Source organism: Orcinus orca, chromosome X (assembly GCF_937001465.1).
Source record: "Orcinus orca chromosome X, mOrcOrc1.1, whole genome shotgun sequence".
Classification (NCBI taxonomy): domain Eukaryota; kingdom Metazoa; phylum Chordata; class Mammalia; order Artiodactyla; family Delphinidae; genus Orcinus; species Orcinus orca.
Genome location: NC_064580.1, coordinates 35,217,723 through 35,241,086, shown reverse-complemented (window position 1 = coordinate 35,241,086; position 23,364 = coordinate 35,217,723). Strand labels below are relative to the sequence as shown.

The 23,364-nt window shown below is 40.4% G+C and overlaps 1 long non-coding RNA gene across 4 annotated transcripts in view; it reads left to right on the top strand.

The window, feature by feature from the left end:
- The window catches only part of LOC117197248 (uncharacterized), a 51,353-nt gene that overhangs the window by 5,707 nt on the left and 22,282 nt on the right, over nucleotides 1–23,364 (top strand). For 3 of the 4 annotated variants that reach the window (XR_004477776.2, XR_007474824.1, XR_004477777.2), the window contains exon 4: nucleotides 18,324–18,412. This is a non-coding gene — a long non-coding RNA (uncharacterized LOC117197248). Of the gene's footprint in view, nucleotides 1–18,323; nucleotides 18,413–21,505; nucleotide 23,364 lie in introns of those variants that run through there. The other variant, XR_004477778.2, reaches the window with a different exon arrangement.

Below are 23,364 nucleotides of genomic sequence, written 5' to 3'. Positions count from 1 at the left end.
TCCCAGGTTAATGGCCAGTTTTTCTTTTATGGAATCGGGAAGAAGGGCATTTTTGTCATCTGCCATGGAGGAGCCACTGTCACGTGATACAAAAATGCAGAAATCGCATCATAATATTCCAAGTTAAAATTGTAGGGGGTGGTATTTAATCTCAATGTAATCGTCATTATAGGAAACACCCTCATGAAGATTTAGTTGGGAGAAGATAGGAAGATGCTAAAACCTCGGAACATGGCAGTAGTGAGTCTGCTGGCCTCCAGCCTTAAGCTTTCAGGTTCTGGCATGTCTGAATATGTTGTGGTTAGCATTTTGTCCCAATCTTATTTTTAAAAAGCCTCTTTATTATTTTTTTGACTTTTTATTTTATATTGGAGTATAGCCGATTAACAATGTTGTGATAGTTTCAAGTGCACAGCATAGCGACTCAGCCATACATATACATGTATCCATTCTCCCCCAGACTCCCCTCCCATCCAGGCTGCCACATAACATTGAGCAGAGTTCCCTGTAAAATACAGTAGGTCCTTGTTGGTTATCCTTTTTAAATATAGCAGCGTGTACATGTCAATCCCAAGCTCCCTAACTATCCCCTCCCTCCCCCTCCCCCCATCCACCGTAACCATAAGATCATTCTCTAAGTCTGTGAGACCGTTTCTGTCTTGTAAATACGTTCATTTGTATCATTTCTTTTTAGATTCTGCATATAAGCGATATCATACGATATTTCTCTTTGTTTTACAATTAGTAGAAATTTGGAAACAAATTCATGTGTACACCATTAATAAGCGACTTTGTCATAATTATCATGGTTATAATTGTCATTTTGTTCCTGGAAGAATATTAGACAGGGAAACGTTTTCCATCTTTAAGACACAGAACGTCTCATGTAATTTCATTTTGTGCCAAATGGGTGATTGCTTGGCTGGAAGTAGAAAGTGTTTGTGGCACAGCATTCAGTCAGCAATATTTATCAAAAATGTTTATTTGGGGCTACACAGTATCTTTAGAAACGACTTACTTGGTTTCTATTGGAGGGGCTCAAATATCATTACAATCCTGATTTAAACTATAGATGAGAGACTTCCCTGGTGGTGCAGTGGTTAAGAATCCGCCTGCCAATGCAGGGCACACAGGTTCCATCCCTGGTGGGGGAAGATCCCACATGCCGCAGAGCAACTAAGCCCGTGCACCACAACTACTGAGCCTACACTCTAGAGCCTGTGAGCCACAACTACTGAGCCCGTGTGCCATGGCTACTGAAGCCTGTGCGCCATGTCTACTGAAGCCCGTGCGCCTAGAGCCCATGCTCTGCAACAAGAGAAGCCACCGCAATGAGAAGCCCGCGCACAGCAACTAGAGAATGCCCACACACAGCAATGAAGACCCAACACAGCCAAAAATAAATAAATAAATAAAATAAATTAAAAAAAAACCTGTAAGTGGAAATGCTGAGGTGATTCACATAGTAATTAGATTTTGGTTTTAGAAAGAACAATCTTTATTTACTTAACAAAAAGTCTATAAGAGAAAAAATGAACAACGTTGCTGTGTATGAAAACTTCTCTCTCTCATTTAGTCTCCTTCACTAGCATATTATCTAAATCACTGGGGCTTTGGATTCAGAATCCAGAATATTACAAATTGAAGATTCTTAGGAATCTATGAAGTATTAAATTAAGAAATTCTAATGTGGGTCTAGGGTTTGTTCATGCCCTCCTGATTTTTCATTTAGTTTCAGACACCATGTTCAGCTTCGTTAGTTCCAGATTGAAGCAAACTGATGCCGCTAAGAATGACCATTTCAGCTGCTTTTATAAATGTCACTCTTGACCTATTCTAGGGACCAGACCTCTGTGCATTCAACCAGTTGGTTCAAGTACTTTGCATTTCTTTGTACCATTTGTGTAATTCCTCCAAAGCTGGAAAATAGAGTGCTTGGGTTATTACTATCTAATGTCATGTTTACTCAAAATTCTATTTTTTATTTATTCAAGCATAAGGTATTAATTTGCCTTCCTTCTAGAACACAATTCTTAACCTATCTTCCAGACAGAAACAGTCTCCTCTCCCCTCCCCTCCCTCCCTGCTCCTACCCCCCTCCTCTTTCTCTCCCCACCACAGGGCCAGAAATTGAAATGGGAGGAATGCTTAATAGGAGTATGATGTACTCCCAAGTCTCGAACTATTTTGGAATCCTTCTATGATCCATTCCAAACAATGAGGTGTGCAAGGAGGCCAAGTTCACCTACAAGATACTGTATATGATGGTATAATATCAATAAGTCAACCACAGAAAAAATTAAACCCACCACACATTGCAAAGTAAGTGATTAATTCCAAAATTATGACTGCATTCTTATTAAGGCCATAGAAACATCCAAGTAAATTTGTGTTTTAATACCAAAATTAGGTAGAAATAAGTTTTCTCTAACAAACATTCTATCTACTTGAGAGGGTGGAGGTGTCAGATCACATAGTGTAATGGAAAGAGCAAAGCTTCTGGAGTCAGACCCATCTCCATCTCCCACCCCACAACCCCCAGGTGTAAGTCACTCCTCTGCCACTTCCTAGCCTGTGGGCTCAGAGGAGACACATACCCTCTGTAAGCCTCACTTTCCTCACCTTGCAGAGTTAATGGAAGCATTAAAGATGAAGTATGCACCTTATAGAATATCAAGCATGTGGTAGGCTGTTAATATGTCACCTGGCTATGATATATTTTCACTGTATATTGTATTAGTCTGTATCATGAGGCTGTATATGAGAATTGTGAATGACAAGAAATGCCTGTATTTTCTTGTAGCTCATCTATCTTTTGTAATGTGAAGCATTGTTTGGGGCCTTGGACCTCTTCCGCTTGCAAGTTTTTGGGATATATGATGTCTTTTTCTTTCTTTTCTCCCCCCCTCCCTCCTTCCCTCCCTCCCCTCTTTCTTTCTTTTTCTTTCCTTCTTTCTTTTCTTTTCTTTCTTTTCTTTCTTTTCTTTCCTTCCTTTCTTCCTTCCTTCCTTCCTTCCTTCCTTTCTTGTCAGTTCTGTCACTATGCTTTCTCTCAGCACACATTCTTTTTTTTGCTTTTTTTTTAAAAGAAAGTTATTTATTTATTTGTTTTTATTTTTGGCTGCGTTGGGTCTTTGTTGCTGTGCATGTGCTCTCTCTAGTTGTGGCAAGCGGGGGCTACTCTTCTTTGCAGTATGCGGACTTCTCATTGTTGTGGCTTCTCTTGTTGCAGAGCACGGGCTCTAGGGACGTGGGCTTCAGTAGTTGTGGCGCGTGGGCTTAGTTGCTCTGCGGCATGTGGGATCTTCCCGGGCCAGGGCTCGAACCCGTGTCCCCTGCATTGGCAGGCGGATTCTTAACCACTGTGCCACCACGGAAGCCCTCAGCACACATTCTTAAAACAGTTCACAAATTCCTCATCATACATAACGTGAACATTTACAACATTCATGGTTTAAATCTCTCAAACTTATTTAGCCAAGAAAGGTAGTATTTGAAGAACAAATAATTTAAAGAGAAATCATAAATGAAAGGAGGAGAGGAAGTTAGCCATGCAGATAGCTGGGGGGAAAGCAGGGCCAACGGGGAAACAGCCAGTGCAAAGGCCTTGAGGCAGAGGCGTGCTTGAAATATTCACGGAATGACAAAGAGGCCAGTGTAGCAGTAGCAGGTAGAGTAAAGGGGAGAGTGTTAGGTGATGAGATCCGAAAGGCAATGGGATCAGATCACAGAGGGATTTGTAAGCTGTTTTAAAGACTCTAGCTCTTAGTGGAGGAAGAGGTGTCGTTGGAGTGTTTTGAGCAAAAGCATGACATGCTTTGATTTACATATGAAAAGAACCCTGTATTATTCTCTGGGTTGAGAATAGTCCCCAGAGGAGCAAGGGTGGAAGCTAGATGGGCAGTTAGAAGACCACTGAAATCATCCAGGAGAGAGATGAAAGTGGCTTAGACAAAGATGGCAGTGGTGAGATGTGGTTGTGTTCTGGGTATATTTAAAAAGTTGAGCCCGTAAAATCTGCTGATGGATTGCATTTAGGTGTCAGAAAAAAAGATAATCAAGGAAGACAAGTTTTTGATCCAAGCAACCAAAAAGAGCTAACACTGAAATGGGAAAGAGTCCTGGCAGAGCATGTTTGAATGAGAGGATCAAGAATCCAATTTTAGGGGCTTCCCTGGTGGCGCAGTGGTTGAGGGTCCGCCTGCCGATGCAGGGGACACGGGTTCGTGCCCCGGTCCGGGAAGATCCCACATGCCACATGCCGCGGAGTGGCTGGGCCCGTTAGCCATGGCCGCTGAGCCTGCGCGTCCGGAGCCTGTGCTCCGCAACGGGAGAGGCCACAACAGTGAGAGGCCCACGTACCGCAAAAAAAAAAAAAAAAAAAAAAGAATCCAATTTTAAACATGTTAATTTCAAGATACATATTATACATCAAGCAGAGACACTGCATTGGTGGTCAGATATCAGCGTTGAATCACAGTGTTTTTTAAGTGCTGCCCCAAATTCTAGTTTTTATAAGAGTGCAATGGATCAAAAAGGTTTTGATTATAAAAACTCCAGCACCAACAGCCACACCATCTTTCTTGTTCCCTTCACGGGCTACCTTCCCCAGAGTTGCCTAAGCATCTCTGTCACCTCCTTTTCACTCCTCAACCCACTCCACTCTGGCTTCCAGAGCCATCACTCCACAGAAATTGCTTTTGCTGGTGCTACTAGTCACTGTCTATATGGTGCAAAGCAAGTTTTCAGTTCTCCTGATACTTGATGTTGTCAGCACTTGACACTGCCGACCACATCCTCATTGGACTGTGCTCTTTCCTCAGCTTGTATGTTTTCCTCCTTTCTGTCTTGCTTAGTCTCCATTGCTAGTTTATCCTTCTCTACCCAGTCTTTAAATGTTGGAGTTCATAAGGACTCCCTCTTAGACCCTGTTCTCTTCTCCCCTTGTTCTTTTGCCCTGGGCATCGCCATGGTGTCAAATGTCATCCATATGTGGTTGACTCAAAAATATGTGTCTCGGGGCTTCCCTGGTGGCACAGTGGTTAAGAATCCGCCTGCCAGTGCAGGGGACACAGGTTCGAGCCCTGGTCGGGGAGGATCCCTCATGCCGCAGAGCAACTGAGCCTGTGCGCCGCAGCTACTGAGCCTGCGTTCTAGAGCCCGTGCTTCTCAAAGAGAGAGGCCACCGCAGTGAGAGGCCCGCGCACCACAATGAAGGGTAGCCCCCGCTCGCCACAACTAGAGAAAGCTCGCATGCAGCAACGAAGAGCCAACTCAGCCAGAAATAAATAAATAAAATAAATAAATTGAAAAAAGATATGTCTCTAGCCGAGACCCCTCTTCTTAGCCTCTGACCCATATATTCACCCCATTTCTCCACAGTCATGCCTCCCAGGCATCTCAAACTCAACATGTCCAAAACCATACTTTCACCGCTGCCAAGCCTGCTTCCCTTAAGTATCACGTTTCTCATGAAATGGTACCATTATCCAGCCACTTAGTTATATATGCCAGAAACTCGGAAGTTACCCTGGACATCTTTCTACTCTTCATCCTTCACATCCAATTAGTCACAAAATCCTAAACATATCTCCGATCTCTCACCTTCAGCTCCCTGGCTTTGTGTTTGGCTGGCTCATTCTTGTCTTTCCGATCTAGACTCAAGGGTCTTCTCTAATCACCCTACCTAAGACAAATCTCTCTCAGCTGCTCCATATCCCAGCCCTGTGGAGCTGCTCCTCTGAGCACTGGGACGCTAGCAGCAGCTGGCAGGACCCCTCTACAAAGGTCTGAGCAGCAACTTCTTGGAGCCTCTTGTCTGACCTCTTAGGTTTGAGTAATGCCAACCTCTCCTTTCTTGTTCCCCCAACCTTATGAGTGGCAGCTGCTTCTTACAGCTATTATCTCTGCACTTCCTCAATTTTGCCTTTTTGTTCTTTCAGCCCTCCACCACCTGTGTAATTAAATTCCAATGTTAAAACCTCTCTGTTAAAATACCTAGGGCAGTCTCTGTTTTCTCGGATGGGCCTTACTGACACAATAACTTTGGTTATGAGTCCATTTGGGGTTTTTAAATCTTTTCTTAAGTCATTTTTAATACTTTTTATCTGCCTGGAAAAGTATCCATTTTATCAACAGAGTTGTGTAAAGTATTTTCTTCTAGTTCTATCAAGATCCTCTGTTTCTATGATAATAAACCTAATCTCATTTGTAGATTTTTGTATTCATTCTCATAGTCATCCTTTTTTCTCATTTAGGCCATTTAGCTTTTTGTCCCCTTTCTGAAGAAACAACTGCTTTTGAATTGATTTATGAATTCTGTCATTTTTTCTAATTTACTATATATATATTTTTTAACATCTTCATTGGAGTATAATTGCTTTACAATGGTGTGTTAGTTTCTGCTTTATAGCAAAGTGAATCAGCTATATGTATACTGATATCCCCATATCCCCTCCCTCTTGCGTCTCCCTCCCATCCTTCCTATCCCACCTCTCTAGGTGGTCACAAAGCACCGAGCTGATCTCCCTGTGCTCTGTGGCTGCTTCCCACTAGCCATCTATTTTACATTTGGTAGTATATATATGTCCATGCCACTCTCTCACTTTGTCCCAGCTTACCCTTCCCCCTCCCCGTGTCCTCAAGTCCATTCTCTACACTTGCATCTTTATTCCTGTCCTGCCCCTAGGTTCTTAAGAACCATTTTTTTTTTTAGATTCCATATACATGTGTTAGCATACGATATTTGTTTTTCTCTTTCTGACTTACTTCACTCTGTATGACAGTCTTTAGGTCCATCCACCTCACTACAAGTAACTCAATTTCGTTTCTTTTTATGGCTAAGTAATAGTCCATTGTATATATGTGCCACATCTTTTTTTTTTTAAACATCTTTATTGGAGTATAATTGCTTTACAATGTTGTGTTAGTTTCTGCTGTATAACAAAGTGAATCAGCTATACGTATACATATATCCCCATATCCCCTCCCTCTTGCATCTCCCGCCCACCCTCCCTATCCCACCCCTCTAGGTGGTCACAAAGCACCGAGCTGATCTCCCTGTGCTATGCGGCTGCTTCCCACTAGCTATCTATTTTACATTTGGTTTTACTGTATTTTTTATCTTATGAGTTTCTTCTTTCTGCTTTCCTTTGTTGTTTTGCCAGTTTTTTAAAACTTATTAAGTTGACTATTTAATTCATTTGTTTTCATCTATCCTATTTAGTAATGAAACTGCTTAAGGGTATGGATTTTTCTTTGATTACTGCTTTAGTTCTTTTAATTATTCTTCTTTAGATCGACTCTATTTGTGGCTTTGATATCTTCTTTGGCCCAAAAGTTACTTGAGATTTTTAAAATTTCTATATAATATAAGTTATTTTAGTTTCTATGCTTGTTATTAAGTTAAGTTTCATTATTTGGGGTCAACAGCTATAATCTGCATGATTTCTACTCTGGGAATTTATTAAAGTTTTCTTTGATTATGCCTTATTCCTTCAATTCTAATATAAACTTTAATTTTACTGCCCTTTTTATTGATTCTAAGACACATTTTAATGTTTATGAAATGGGACATCTTATCAACAATTAATGGTATCTTGCAGTTACATAATTGACAGCGTTTTTACTTTCTTAGTGGAACATAAAATAATGTTAGATTTTACAATCTGATGACATCTTAAATTTGATGAATGTGTTTTGTTTAAATCACTCTAAAATTGTAACATACCTCAACATGTCTACTAAAAGAAAATTGACAACTGTTAAGGTTTTTTCCCTACAGCTATTTTTTTTTTTTTTTGGCTGCGTTGGGTTTTCGTTGCTGCACGTGGGCTTTCTGTAGTTGTGGCGAGCGGGGACTACGCTTTGTCGCGTTGTGCGGGGCTTCTCATTGCGGCGGCTTCTCTTGTTGCGGAGCGCGGGCTCTAGGCGCGCGGGCTTCAGTAGTTGTGGCACGCAGGCTCAGTAGTTGTGGCTCGTTGTGGCACGCAGGCTCAGTAGTTGTGGTGCATGGGCTTAGTTGCTCTGCAGCATGTGGGATCTTCCAGGACCAGGGCTTGAACCCATGTCCCTTGAGTTGGCAGGCACATTCTTAACCACTGTGCCACCAGAGAAGCCCTCTACTGCTATTATTGAATCATTGGTGTATCTTATTGTTGATGAAATCTTAGAACTAAAGACAAAGTCTTTCTTATAGTTCTATGGATACATGAAAAAGAAATATTACCTGTTTTCAGGGTATAAAGTTTAATATATATCTATTCAATCAGTTATCTTAATTATGTTATTTAAATCCTCAATAAAACCTTACTTAGATTTTGATGATGGTGGGAGGTGGGGAGTTGGTATACTTGGTCTGTGTTACTGCAGAGTAAGTCAAAGTCTCCAATTTTGGACATGTTATCGCTTTCTCATTGTAGTTCCTTCAGGCTTTTAATGTATGCATGTTGAATATATATTACTTGTTGCACAAATGTTAGTTCGTTATTTGAATTATACCTTTTATCATTAAAAATTGATTCTCTTTGCCATTTTAATGTGTTTTTAAAAATTTAACCTTACAGGATATTAATTTTGCTGACTAATTTTTCACTTTCGTTCCATTTGCCTGATGCTTTGCCCATTGTTTTAATTTAAATCTCTGTATATCAAACTGTTTTTATGGTAATTGGATTTTACCAGCTTCCTCATTCCTTGGTGTTTTAATTTCAATTCATCTCTTGGTTGGCTTGATTTTGTCATCAGGTGATTTTTTTTTTCCCAAGAAGAGTTTGTGCGTGCAATATTCTGTGAGTTTTTGTAGGTTTTAAAATATATTTCTTTTTTTCTTTAATCTGGACAACAGTTAGCCTGACTATAACATTATTGGATCACACTCTCTGCCCCAGAACTCTGAATATACCCTACTATCTTCCATGGCTGAGTGTTGCTGTGGAGAAGTCTGAAGTCTCCCTGATTTATTCTAGCTTTTTTTATGGATGCCCATAAGATTCTATGTATTCATTGAGGTTCAGTAACATTACTTGTATATGTCTCACTATTTACTATTCTAAATCATTTTTTCCCTTGAATTTAGTATACATTCAATCCACAGATTCGTGGCTTCCTTAATTTCAAGCGAGTTTCCTTTAATTTTATCATTGAATATTTTTTCTCCTCTAGGTTTTCTACCCTTTTCTTCTGGGGCTTATCAGTATTCTTTTGTCTCCCTTTCATAGCTGTTACTTTTTTCCTATTTAGTTTCATTTATTTCCCCTTTTCCATTTCATATTGGACAATTTTTTCAAGCCTGTCTCCATATTACTTTCTTCTGATAGCAGTAATACCTATTCTACTTTTTGCCTTTCAAATGTGGTGGTTTCTTTCCAGCAATCTGAAATACTTCATTTAAAGAAGCATTTTTAAAAATCATGGTGAATAGGTCAACATCTGATAAAATTGGGTTGGGGGTACCTGGGTTGTTTATTAACATCTATATTTTTCTGTATGCTTGGTTTTTTAAAAATAGACTTTTTAATTTTTATTTATTTATTTATTTTTAAATTTATTTATTTATTTGGCTGTGCCGGGTCTTAGTTGCGGCATGCAGGATCTTTGTTGCAGTGCGTGGGATCTTCAGTTGCGGCGTGTGAATTCTTAGTTGCAGCATACATGTGGGATCTAGTTCCCTGATCAGGGATCAGACCCAGGCTCCCTGCATGGGGAGCACGGAGTCTTAGCCACTGGACCACCAGGGAAGTCCCCGAAATAGACACACACCCACAGCCTCCTCCATGCTCAGCATCCCCCACCAGAGTGATGCCTTTGTTACAATCAATGAACCTACATTGACCCATCATTATCACCCAAAGTCCATAGTTTACATTATAAATGTAGTTGTTATTTCTATAATTGTTTTGTTATTATCCATATTTCCTGAGTCCTGTCAGTACATTTTATATCTCTTACTCAGCATCTTATCATCCCTTACTATCTCTTCCTTGAGCCCCTTTCCTTTTCCTCTTCAAAAACATATAACTTACTTTTTTTTAACTTTTTATTGGAGTAGAGTTGATTTACAATGTTGTGTGAGTTTCAGGTGTACAGAAAAGTGATTCAGTTATACATATACATATACCCCCTCTTTTTTAAGATTCTTTTTCCGTATAGGCCATTACAGTGTTGAGTAGAGTTCACTGTGCTATACAGTAGGTCCTTATTAGTTATCTATTTTATATATAGTAGTGTGTATATGTCAATCCCAGTCTCCCAATTTATCCCTCCCCCCTTACCCCCCGGTAACCATAAGTTTGTTTTCTACATCTGTGACTCTACTTCTGTTTTGTAAATAAGTTCATTTGTACCCTCTTTTTAGATTCCACATATAAGTGATATCATACGATATTTGTCTTTGTCTGGCTTACTTCACTCAGTATGACAATGTCTAGGTCCATCCGTGTTGCTGCAAATGCCATTATTTTGTCTTTTTTAATGGCTGAGTAATATTCCATTGTATATATGTACCACATCTTCTTTATCCATTCCTCTGTTGATGGACATTTAGGTTGCTTCCATGTCCTGGCTATTGTAAATAGTGCTGCAATTAACATTGTGGTGCATGTATCTTTTCGAATTATGGTTTTCTCTGGGTATATGACTAGGAGTGGGATTGCTTAGATCATACAGTAGTTCTATTTTTAGTTTCTTAAGGAATCTCCATGCTGTTCTCCATAGTGGCTATATCAATTTACATTCTCACCAATAGTGTAGGAGGGTTCCCTTTTCTCCACACCCTCTCCAGCATTTATTGTCTGTAGATTTTTTGATGATGGCCATTCTGACCGGTGTGAGGTGATACTTCATTGTAGTTAAACATGTAACTTATTTATAATTGTACATTTCTTCTTAATTGAGAGCAGTTTCATTTTTCCAGTTGTGTATTTTTTACTTCTTTACATCTCTCCTAACTTCACATTGAACCCATCAATAAATCACACTGGCTAAATCTTCAAAATATCTCTAGGATATGATTGCATTTTATGCCCTCTTGCAGCTAGGAGAGGTCAGGTCTGGCCAGTGACTTGAAAGATGAAATTTCTCAGCGGCTCTCAGGAAAAACTTTTTAAAAGAGGACAGACCACACTGGCATCTGCCTTTCACCTTTTTCTGTTTGCCCTTCCTCCCTTCCTACCATTGGAAAAGCAGCTTGGTACCTCAGATGCAGCATGCATTTGTCACCATAAGGAAGATAACCATATATACCCATAATAAAGCATGAATCTATAAGAAAGTGGGTGTGGTCAGTTTTATGGTATGTGCAGCTGAACACCATCTTGACTGATGAACACCATAGATAGAGTATGTATTAGTTTCCTCTGGCTGCCACAACAAAGTACCACAAACTTGGTTTTTTAAAACAGAAATTTATTCTTTCACTGTCCTAGAGGCCAGAAGTCCAAGATCAAGGTGTCAGCAAGTTCGCTTCCTTCTGTAGGCTCTGAGGGAGAATCTGTTCCAGGCTTCTCTCGTGGTGTCTACCAGCTGCCGGCAGTCCTTGGCTTGTGTATGCATTACTCTGATCTCTGCTTCTGTCTTCACATGGCCTTCCTCTCTGTTTCTGTATATTGTCTTTTGTTGTCTCTTATGTGGACACCAGTCTTTGGATTTAGGGTCCACCATAATCCAGGATGATATCATCTACAGATCCTTACCTTAATTACATCTGCAAAGACCTTTATTCCAAATAAGGCCATATTCTGAGATACGGAGTGGGCATGTCTTTGGTGAGGGGCACTATCTAATCCACTGCGTGTGTGTGTGTGTGTAGATACATGGGATAATATACATGTATTTTTGTTTTAGAGCAATCCTTTTATTTATGTATTTATTTCTTTATATTTTAATTTTTGCTTGATTCTTCTCCCTCTCTTCCCACATCAAACTACATGATACTAATAATACATAATCCTGGTTAACCTATTGTGAATACTTTTATTTTATTTTTATTTTTTTTTAATTTATTTTTGGCTGTGCTGGGTCTTCTTTGCTGCACGCAGGCTTTCTCTAGTTGCGGTGAGCAGGGGCTTCTCTTGTTGTGGAGCGCTTCTCTAGGTGCTTGGGCTTCAGTAGTTGTGGCTCACAGGCTCTAGAGCGCAGGCTCAGTAGTTGTGGTGCACATGCTTAGTTGCTCCGCAGCGTGTGGGATCTTCCCGGACCAGGGCTCGAACCCGTGTCCCCTGCATTGGCAGGTGGATTCTTAACCACTGCACTCCGAGGGAAGTCCCACGGATACTTTTATTTTATCCACAGACATTTAATCCTATGCAGACAGAATGTATATACACAGATAAACGCATACACATGCACACACACACAGTATTGGTTAGTTATTCTGCATAATGAACTACCCAAAACTCAGTAATTTAATATGGCAGTTACATAATATTGTAGTTCATAAATAATGAGATTGGGGTTTGGTCACTCTTGGTTGGGTTTGCTCATACATCTCAGGATCAGCTAGGGGCTCTGCTGTAGATTGGGTTTGTCTGGAATACCTTTTATCTTTGCTAGAGTTGCTCTGATTCAAGGATCCCTCATCCTCCTCCTGGGATCAGTGAGCTAGCCCAGGAATATCCTTCCCATGGAGATAGGAGAAATATAGGCAGGCAAGTCCAATCACCCAAGCACTTTTTCAAGAGTCTGCTCGTGTCACATCAGCTAACATCTCATTGGCTCACATCATAATCAATGGGCAGGGAAATCTATTTCATCTCTTGATGGAAGAAACTGTGAAGTTACATGGCAAAGGCATGAGAAAAGAGAGGAGCACAAAATTGCAACCATAATGCAATCTATCTTACAAACAGATATGATAAACAAACATATATGCCTTCATCTGGTGAGTGTTTAAAAACGTAGTTTCATACTACGTAATTTGTCTGCATCTTCCTTTTCTCAGTGACACCTCATGGAAATATCTCTAAGTCATCTTATTTATCTCTGATTCAGTTTTTTTTGCGGGCGGGGGGGCACACCACACACATGGCTTGCTGGATCTTTGTTCCCCGACCAGGGATCAAACCTGTGTCCCTGCAGTGGAAGTGAGGAGTCCTAACCACTGGACCTCTAGGGAAGTCCCTCTCTGATTCAGTTTTTAAATGCTGCATATTTTATTCCATCTTGTAAATCTACTATAATTATTTAACTGTTTTTCTCCTGATGGGTATTCAATTTGTTTCTTGTTTCTTTTTTTTTTTGGTCATTTATTTTGAACAGTACAGAAAAAAAAACTCTCCTGGGTCAAAAGATATTTGTATTGTTAATTTTAATAGGAATTTCCAGGTTACTTTTTAAATAAGGCTGCAGTGCTTCAGTTTAATCAACAATTTATGTCATTCTTCCCTACATTACCGCTAAGAAGTGGTGGTGCTGTTCTTTATTAATCTTTGCCACTTTGTTGTATATAAAGTGACTATTGCTTCTTCATTTTTCATTTCTCTAACTGCTTATGAATTTGAGCATCTTTTCATATGATTTTGCCATTTAAATTTGCACTTCTGTTACTAGTCTGTTTATACCCTTTCCTCCGTTTTCTATTGAGTTGTTTTTCATTTTCTTGTCAATTTATAAGAGCTCTTTGTATATTGCAGAAAGTATGCCTTTGATTGTCTTATGCGATATCTTTCCAGCTCTTTGTTTATTCATTTTGTTTATGGTATCCTTTGTCATGCAAAAGTTTTGTTTGAGGCTGTTTTTACTGTTTAAATACTTATTGAATTAAAGGGTTTTAGAAACACTGCTGTGCTCACTAAGCCACTGTAATCATTAGGAGACTGAGCGGGGGAGGTGGATCATCTCTTGACACTGCCCAGAGCTTCCCCCAAATTCTCAGTGCATGCAAAAGAGAAATGAAATAGGGCATTTCAATTATACCTCTACAAAATTGAAAAAGGAGAGAGATAAATGAGAAGTCACAGGCAAAGGACATGTGACGAAGCCCCAGCAACTGTTATTTAATAGAAGAAAGCCCACTTGGGTTAACTAGCACTGAAGGAGAGGCTCAGCTAGGGCACTGTATTCGTTTCCTAGGGCTGCTGTAACGAAGCACCACAATCTTGATGCTTTCAAGCAACAGAAATTTATTGTCTCACAATTCTAACCATCTGAAACCAAGGTGTTAACAAGTATGTTTTTTGTTTTTTATAAATTTATTTATTTATTTTTGGCTGTGTTGGGTTTTGGTTGCTGTGCGTGGACTTTCTCTAGTTGCGGTGAGCGGGGGCTGCTCTTCGTTGCGGTGCGCGGGCTTCTCATTGCGGTGGCTTCTCTTGTTGCGGAGCACGGGCTCTAGGGACGCGGGCTTCAGTAGTTGTGGCACGTGGGTTTCAGTAGTTGTGGCATGTGGGCTTCAGCAGTTGTGGCACGCGGGCTCTAGAGCTCAGGCTCGGTAGTTGTGGCGCACAGGCTTAGTTGCTCCACGACATGTGGGATCTTCCCGGACCAGGGCTCTAACCCATGTCCCCTGCATTGGCAGGCAGATTCTTAACCACTGTGCCACCAGGGAAGCCCAAGGCTGTTTGTTTTTGGAGGCTCTGAGGGAGAACCTGTCTCCTGCCTCTCTCCTGGCTTCTGGTGGCGGCTGGCCATCCTTGGCTTTCCTCAGCGTGTAGACACATGACTTCAGTCTCTGCCTCCATCATCACCTGGCCTTCTTCCCTGTGTGTCTTCACATGGCCTTCTTATAAAGACACCGGTCATTGGATTTAGGGCCCGCTATAATCCGTTATGATTGCATATTAACCTAACAAATTACATCTGCAAAGACCATATTTCTCAATAAAGTCACATTCTGAAGTGGAGATGAATTTTTTAGGGGCACTATTCAACCCAGTACAGTCTGCCCTCTGCCTGCATCCCACCCCAAAAACAACCACATCAATCTCGTGTGCAAAATACATCCCCCAAAGTCTTGACTCATTTCAGCATTGACTCTGAATCCAAAATCTCATATAAATATCATCAACTCACAAAGTTCAAAATCTCAAAAAGTTCAAAATCTCGTCCTGTAAATCATCTAAATCAGGTATAGGTGAGGATTTGGATATGATCCACCTTGGGTCTAACTTCTTCTACATCTGTGGACCTGGGAAACTAGAAAATAAGTTATCTGCTTCCCAAAATGCAATAATGAGATGGGCATTGGATAGACATTCCCATTCCAAAAGAGAGAAGTAGTCATGGAATCTAGTAGTCCCTCAGTGGAGAGCCTGATTCTGTAGCCCGCCCCCCTCCACTAGCTTTCTGTCCCATATAGAGTGATGCAATCAGCCCCTACCAGCAACAACTGTCCTTGCAAATTAGATACTTTTTTTATATGTAAAGCCAAATACATCTGTCTTTTTCTTTATAGCTTCTGTGTTTTTAATCTTGGTTAAAAATGTTTCCTCTGACCCTATATTGTACATGTAGTCGCCTAATTTTCTCTGAAGATTCTAGTTGCTTAATTTTATATTTACATCTTTAACTCTTCTGAAATTTATTTTTTATATCATGGAAGATGGAGTCCATTTAAATTTTTTCCATATGGATATCCAATTGTAATATACCACTTATTTGAATAAATTCATACTTTTCCAAAAAAGTGGTTTGAACTATGACTTGGTCATCTGTTAATTTCTCATATACACGGGCTATAATTCTTGATTCTCTATCCTTTTATACTGATTACTATGTTTCTTCTTATGTCAATATCATATTGATTGGCTAAAAGTGACTTTTCAGTATATTCTGATAACTGTTAAAACAAGTCTCTCACTGACTTGATTTTCTGAAAGTCTCCCTTTTTATCCCCTTAAAAGTTCGTGTGAGAATATAGAGTGATACTAACCATTTGGTAACCACTAGCCAAAATTAATTAATATAAGATTAATTAAAATTAAATGAAATTTAAATTAAGTATCATTAAAAATTCAGTCCCGGGCTTCCCTGGTGGCGCAGTGGTTGAGAGTCCGCCTGCCGTTGCAGGGGATGCGGGTTCGTGCCCCGGTCCGGGAGGATCCCACATGCCGCGGAGCGGCTGGGCCGGTGAGCCATGGCCGCTGAGCCTGCGCGTCTGGAGCCTGTGCTCCACAACGGGAGAGGCCACAACAGTGAGAGGCCCGCGTACAGCAAAAAAAATTAAAAAATAAATAATAATAATAATAATTCAGTCCCTCAGTTGCACTGTCACATTTCACGTTCTCCACAGCCACATGTGGCTGGTGGTTACCATACCGAACAGCTCAGAAATGTACTCAGAAGTACATTTCCATCATTGCAGAAAGTTCTATTGGAAAGTGCTGCTCTAGAGTATCTGACATTTTTTTGGTTTCTTCTGATGTTTCTTCTGATGTAAATTCTTCCTCTAACTTGTGTTATATGTTTATTTTCTCCTCTTTTTCTAGTTTTGCAGGTGGGGGAGTAGAGATGATACTAATATCTATATAGGCCATGCAAGGTCCTTCCTCCCTTTTGCTTATATGGTGGCAGTTCAGAAAGAGGCCACTACTTCATAATAGCGTGAGGAAGCTTTCAGCTTCCATCCATGACAGAGTAACTGGAAATGGACTTACCCTCCCATCATAAAACACTAAAAAACTGGAAAAATATAGGAGACAAGTGTTTGCAGGCTTTGAACAACAGGCAGTACAGGAGTATGATCCTTGAGAGGATGGAAACACAGGAGGGAAGCCTCAAATTCACATCACCTTTCTGACTTAGGGTACTTTTTGGATCATGGGGCAGACCAAGCAGAGGATGCCAGTCTTACTGAGCTGAGGAGGTCAGAGTTTGGGGCAGCTGGAGCATATGGAATTTTCTGACAGTGTACTAAAGAGGAGGGATCAGAGCAGAACAGGACCTAGAATGGCCAATATGGTCTTGGGATTAAAAAAAAAAGTTGTAGGACTCAACACCTATTCAATTTCAAGGATTATTATAAAGCTATCAAATCAAGGCATAAAGACAAATAGATTAGTGAAACAAAATATAATAAATAGATATAGACACACAGTCAATTTATTTATGATATAGAGGCCAAGACAATGGGAAAAAGGAAAGTCTTTTCAAAAAGTTTTACTAGAACAACTAATCATCCACACATTAAGAGAAAAACTTACCTCATACACAAAAATTACTTCTAGATGAACCACAGACCTAAGCAAACAAGCGAAAATGATAAACTTCTAGAATTAAATGTAGGAAACTATCTTTTTGAATTTAAGAAGGCAAAGAGTTCCTAATCAGGACACAAAAGAAACTAATCATTAAAATTGTAAATTGGGCTGCATCAAAAGTAAAAACTTCTGCTCATCCAAAGTCAGTTAAGAAAATGAAAAGGCAAGCTATCTATGGTCTAGTTGAAAATATTCATAATGCATATGTCTCACAAGGGGTTTGTATCCAGAATTCGTAAAGAATGCCTTCAGTAATAAAATAAGAAGCAGCCCAATTTTAAAATGCATAAAATACTTTTGAAAAGACACTTTGCAAAAGAAAATATGTGAAGGCCAATAAGCATATGAAAAGGTATTCGACATTACCAGTCATCAGAGAAATGCAGATTAAAACCACAATGTGATACTTCTTCACACCCACTAAAATGTGATACTTCTTCACACCCACTAAAATGGCTCAAATTTACAAGTCTGATAACACTAAATTTTGCTGAAGATGTGGAGTAACTGAAATCCAGCATTGCAGCTGGGGTATAAAATAGTACAACCACTCTGGAAAACTGTCCATTTCTTGTAATGTGAAACACACACCTTTACTATGACCATTAATTCTACTCCAGTTCATTCAAAGAAATAAAAACTTATGTCCACAAAAAGATTTGTACAAGAATGTTTACAGCCCTTTTATTCATAATAACCAAAAACTGGAAATCATACAAATGTCTGTTAACAGATGACTGGATAAATAAATGTGCTATAGTCGCACAGTGGAATACTAGTCAGCAATAAAAGTGAATGAATTGCTTATACATGGAACAACGTGGATGAATCTTAAAGACATTATGTTGAGCAAAAGGAGCCCAATACAGTGGAGTACGTACTCTGATTACGTTGATATGAAGTTCAAGAAGAGGCAAAACTAATCAATGGTGACAGAAATCAGAACAGTGATTGTGTTAGAGGGAGGGGAGAAGGGGAAGTTAGAGCTTGACTGCAAGGGGGCACAAAAGAGCTTTATTGGGTGATGGAAATGTTCTATTTTATTCTTGATTAGGATGGTAATTACAGAGGTGTATACATTTGCCGGAACTCATTGAATTGTAAACTTAAGATTTTCGCCTTTTATTGTAGGTAAATTTTGCCGCAAACACACAAACAAAAGGAACACTGTGATGAATATGAAAGGAAGTATGCTGCGGTAGCCTGAAGCTTTAAATCAGGTATGATGGCTTAGAAAACTGTATCCAAATCTGTATCTCTTCCGCGGGGTAAGGGGAAGGTATTGTTTACTGGGGAGATGGGTTAGTTTAACTTTTCAGCTCATTGGAATTTTTTCTTTTATGGAGCCTATGCTTTTGTCTGGTTTGGTTTGGCGTGGTTTGACTTCCCTTTGCTCTCCGACTCTGACTACCAGTTGCCTTACTTTCTAGAGAACATTTATCTGGGCTGGGGAAAACAAAAATGGCATATCCAATGGCATATCCATTTCTTCACCATTGCTTTCCCTATAGTTTTTCAGGGTGGAAATAAGTCTATACAGCGATGGTCTCTATTCCACCATGGCCCACTCACACACACCCCCCTCCCCAGCCCATTCTCAAAGAACCCATTGCCTGTAGATGCCTCAAAACCCTCTCACTTATGTGCAGAGATATTTACACCCTGCTTGAGATCTGGAGAGTTATTTGTTAGCTCTCTGCGCCCCCTACTCCCCGCCCGACATTGGCCCATAACTTGGCCCAGGGTTCACTTCGCTTAGCAAATATCCTTCGCTCTTTGGGGCATAGTAGGCATTTCTTAGTTTCAGTATGGATGGAATTTTCCTTTGATTTCCTTCATTCAAATCTGTGGGCTTGGAACAAAAGAGTGTAACAAATATACCTTTACTTCACCATCTTTTGTTGGAAACCCTGAATCTAGTGTGAGCCCTAACCCATGGTTAAAACCTTTGACTGGCCTTCCATTGCCATTCAAAGATAACAAGTCTCAAAGCCCCGAGGTAGCTTACAAGGCTCTACATGGCCTGCCTTCTGCTTAGCTCTCCAGTGTCATCTCACTTCTGCTTCCCCAAATCTAGGATGCCCCAGTCATTCTCACCTTCTTTTATCCTTTTAAGATAACATTTATTGTTCTTTTTCAGATTATTAAAGTAACTGTATTCAGTGGTAGAGAATTGGAAAATACAGAGAAGTATAAAAAAGAAAAGAAAATCACCTGTAATCATGCTTCCTAAAAGATATCACTGATAACATTTTGTCTTATTTTATTCCAGTATTTCTTCTTTTTTAAAAAATATTTATTTATTTTGGTTGCGCCAGGTCTTAGTTGCAGCATGCGGACCTCCTAGTTGAGGCATGCGAACTCTTAGTTGCGGCATGCATGCGGGATCTAGTTCCCTGACCAGGGATCGAACCCCGGCCCCCTGCCCTGGGAGAGCAGAATCTTACCCACTGGGCCACCAGGGAAGTCCCTATTCCAGCATTATTTCTATGCATAATATCCAGATATTATTTTTATGTTATATATACATGTGTATGTGTGTGTGTATACGTATATATATATGTACGTATATATATACATATAATTTTAAGGTAATTAGAGTCATTTGGACTTCTTCTTCTACTCCACATTTTATTATAAGCATGTTCCTGTGCTATCATTTCCCATCATCATTATATTTTAAGTTCTAGTGAATATTAATAAGCATTTACTATGCACCCAGTACTGCTTGGCTAAGCACTTTACATGTATTTTCTCCTTTAATCCTTGCAACCATCTGTGAGGTACTGGGATGTTCCCATTTCACGGAGAAGGAAATCAAGCCTTAGAGAGGTTAAGTAACTTGCTCAAAGTCACACAGCTGGTAAGTATTGGAGCTGGGATCTGAACCCTGGTAAAGAAAATCTCAAAATTCTCCTGAGGTGTGAATAGAACAGTCTTTTAAACATTGATTGAATATTGAATAGATAGAAAGGAATAATTATAAACTATATGTAAGGTATAAAGGATCATGATGCAATGAACAAAAATATTACCCACCACCCAGTTTAAGGCAAATACACTTGCTTTTGACAGTTCTTCAAAGTGGCCTTCATTGAAATGATCACAGTTGGAATTAACTAACATTTGGGCCCTAAGATTAAAATTCCTCAGTGTAAAGAAGACAGTGGCAGACTTCCCTGGCAGTCCAGTGGTTAAGAGTCCATGCTTCCAATGCGGGGGGGCGCAGGTTTGATCCCTGGTCGGGGAACTAGGATCTTGCATAACGCGCAGCGTGGCCAAAAAATTAACAAAAAAAAAAAAGTAGGCAGTGGCTCCCCCAGTCCCTCAGAGTACAGCAGGCCCTTTGTCTCTCCAGACAGTCAAATCAATTGGTTGCTGTGAGCCCAGTTCTGGTGGCTGCTTCTCAGGTGTTCCCTTCCCCAGCCTCAGGAAACTTTTGCACTGAGAGAGGCTGGAGAACTCAGAATGAGGCCACCTCAATGGGGTTGACTGAATAGGCTTGGGAGCAGTGGCATCAATGTGGGAAGTGACTAGGGGACAAGCAGAGTCAGTGCTGGTGGCAGGATCAGCTTGTGATGAGTGCTGTGGATAGACAAAGCAAAGCCCCAACATAACCAGTGACAGCCCCTGTGATGGCAGTGGGAAAAGTTGAGCAGCTAAGGTGAGGGGGTAACTTTCATTGCTACCTAATTGAGTGACTCTGAATCATTCTAGGAGAGGCGAAAGGACATTGAGGTTTTAGGAACCCTATGAAGTTCAGGGGGCTCAGCGCCAAAGGTATTTTTGTCACCACAGCCATTTTACCCACACCCGCATCTGTCCACCCTCCTGGCTAGTGTGGGCTGAGCAAGTAAGGATTAATCAATATTTCATAAAATGCAAGTTTCACTTCCCAAACTACTTCCTTCCTTCAACTATGGTGGCTCTCCCATTGCTCTCTGTTGTACCCCTGGGGGTAAACTCTAAAACTGCGTGAATTGTCTTCAATCAGACAGACACCTCCAGTAGACATGGGAAAGCAGCATTCAAAGGTGATGACTTTGCCACCACCAGTGTCTGCACCTCTTCTCCACCTCCCGCCGCCCTTATATATGAGCTGAATTCTTGCAATAACCTCTTAAGCAGCATTCTTGTTTCCAGTCTCTCGGGTATATTTGCCACCAATTTGTTTCCTTTTTAAATTGTTTTTAATTATCGAAAATATATCTCTATTTCCAAAGTCAAAATAATTTGACAAGCTGTGTTCAAAAAGTTTCACTTCAATTATTGTCTCTTCCACCCTGCTTCCTTCCTCTCCTCAATCCAAAAAGGAACAAAAAACAGGACATTAAAAACAGAGAGAGGGCTTCCCTGGTGGCGCAGTGGTTGAGAGTCTGCTTACCGATGCAGGGGACACGGGTTTGTGCCCCCGTCTGGGAAGATCCCACATGCCACGGAGCAGCTGGGCCCGTGAGCCATGGCCGCTGAGCCTGCCAAAAAAGAAAAAAAAAAAAAAAAAAAGGTATACGGATCTAATCTCTTGGAATCCATTAGAAAATCCTTGGAAATATTTGATTTACTTCTTTTCTGTTTTAAAAAAAGAACCCGCAAACTTTATTAAGCATCATAAGAAAGAGTTATAATGAGTTCTTTCAAGGGAATTTTATCAAAATTAAGACAATGCTGTACAGAGTTTCTGATTCTAGAGATCGAAGTCTTTTCAGACTTTTTGGAAGACCTTGAAGATTACATCAACACTGATGGGATTCTGTCAAGTTCTAATTGACGTGAATATTTCTGGTGGGTTAAATGTTAGTTGTGGTGTGTCACCTATTTAGTCCATGTATAGAATATAAAGTCTATACCTTAAAAGGCTTACGACCTCATTAGATATATAAAACCTCTCAATGGGAGAACTGTCAAGGGATGTGTGGCCATCTTTAATCCAGCACAGACTTGGTCCAGGATAATGACTATGAAAATAAGTAGATCTCAGGCCTAGCTCGAGCACAGGACCCCCATTTGTAGCATTGTTCCTGTCACTTAATACATATTTAGTGAATGAACAAATAGAAATTAGAGATATTGTGGAGGGAAAAAATAAACAGCTGGGCTTCGTAGTAAATTGTATGTGGGAAGCAAAGGGGAAGAGGGAAACAGAGATGCAGTTCTGAATTTGGGAAGTTGATGGGCCCTTTGATGGTAATACTGATAGCAATCTCAAGAAAGGAATATTATCTCATTAATCATTGTGGTGGATTAACTTTCAAAAACCACTGAGAGACCATCCCCAGAAATTTTAAGTTGCAAATAATAAAAATAATAATGTTAGATCATGCCTTCAAGATAAGGAGCATAGGGGAAGATTTGGAAATCCTAGAATTACCAGCAATGGTTAAAAATGAAACAAATGATTTCATCCATGGGAGAGATCGTAGCAGGAGCGATTTTAAACAGTCACTGAGCAGCGCTGTTAATGAACACTATTACAGGAACATTTGTGTTGACCTTATAGGGGTTGTTCTCCCATTAGTGGTAGTAGGGGCTCCGTAGAGATGGGCAGTAAAGATACCTCAATTCTGAGAAAGAACCATTTTCCTGCCAGAATTTCAGAGGCTTCCCCAGTTGTCTGTTAAATTTGTGATCAGATGAAATATGGGAGACTCGTATTCCATTCCACGTTTCAAGTTTACATTTTTCCATAAACGTTGATCTGGCCGGCTCGAAGGCAGAGGAAGCAGAAACTTCATGTGAATCGGGGCTGATCTGGCTGAGGTTTATGGAGGGGCCCTTCCAGCCTTGCATTTAAATCCCTCCCCGCCTAACTGGAGCGCAAGTTGTAAAGTGCTCCGTCACCCCGTGACCAGGAGAAATGAGAGGTTCTGCGGAGACCGTAATCTCGCTCTAAACAGGTCTCCGGTGAGGGCTGGTGAGTGGTGATACATCACGCCAATCGCTCCTCCAAAGGCGCCCAGTGTCACCTCCACCGTGTTCCTGCTCCCCTGAAAGATCGGAGAGCTTCCGGGGAGCGTCAGATTGGGGCCTCCCGAGGGCAGCACGCACAGTGCGTTAGCCGCTGAGCCGTGGGCCTGGCCCGCAGCCTAATTATTAACATCTGAAAGTCGGCTGTTGGGCGACTGCACGACTCGCTTTTATGACATTTAAAAATATGGATTTTTCTCCTCCTTCT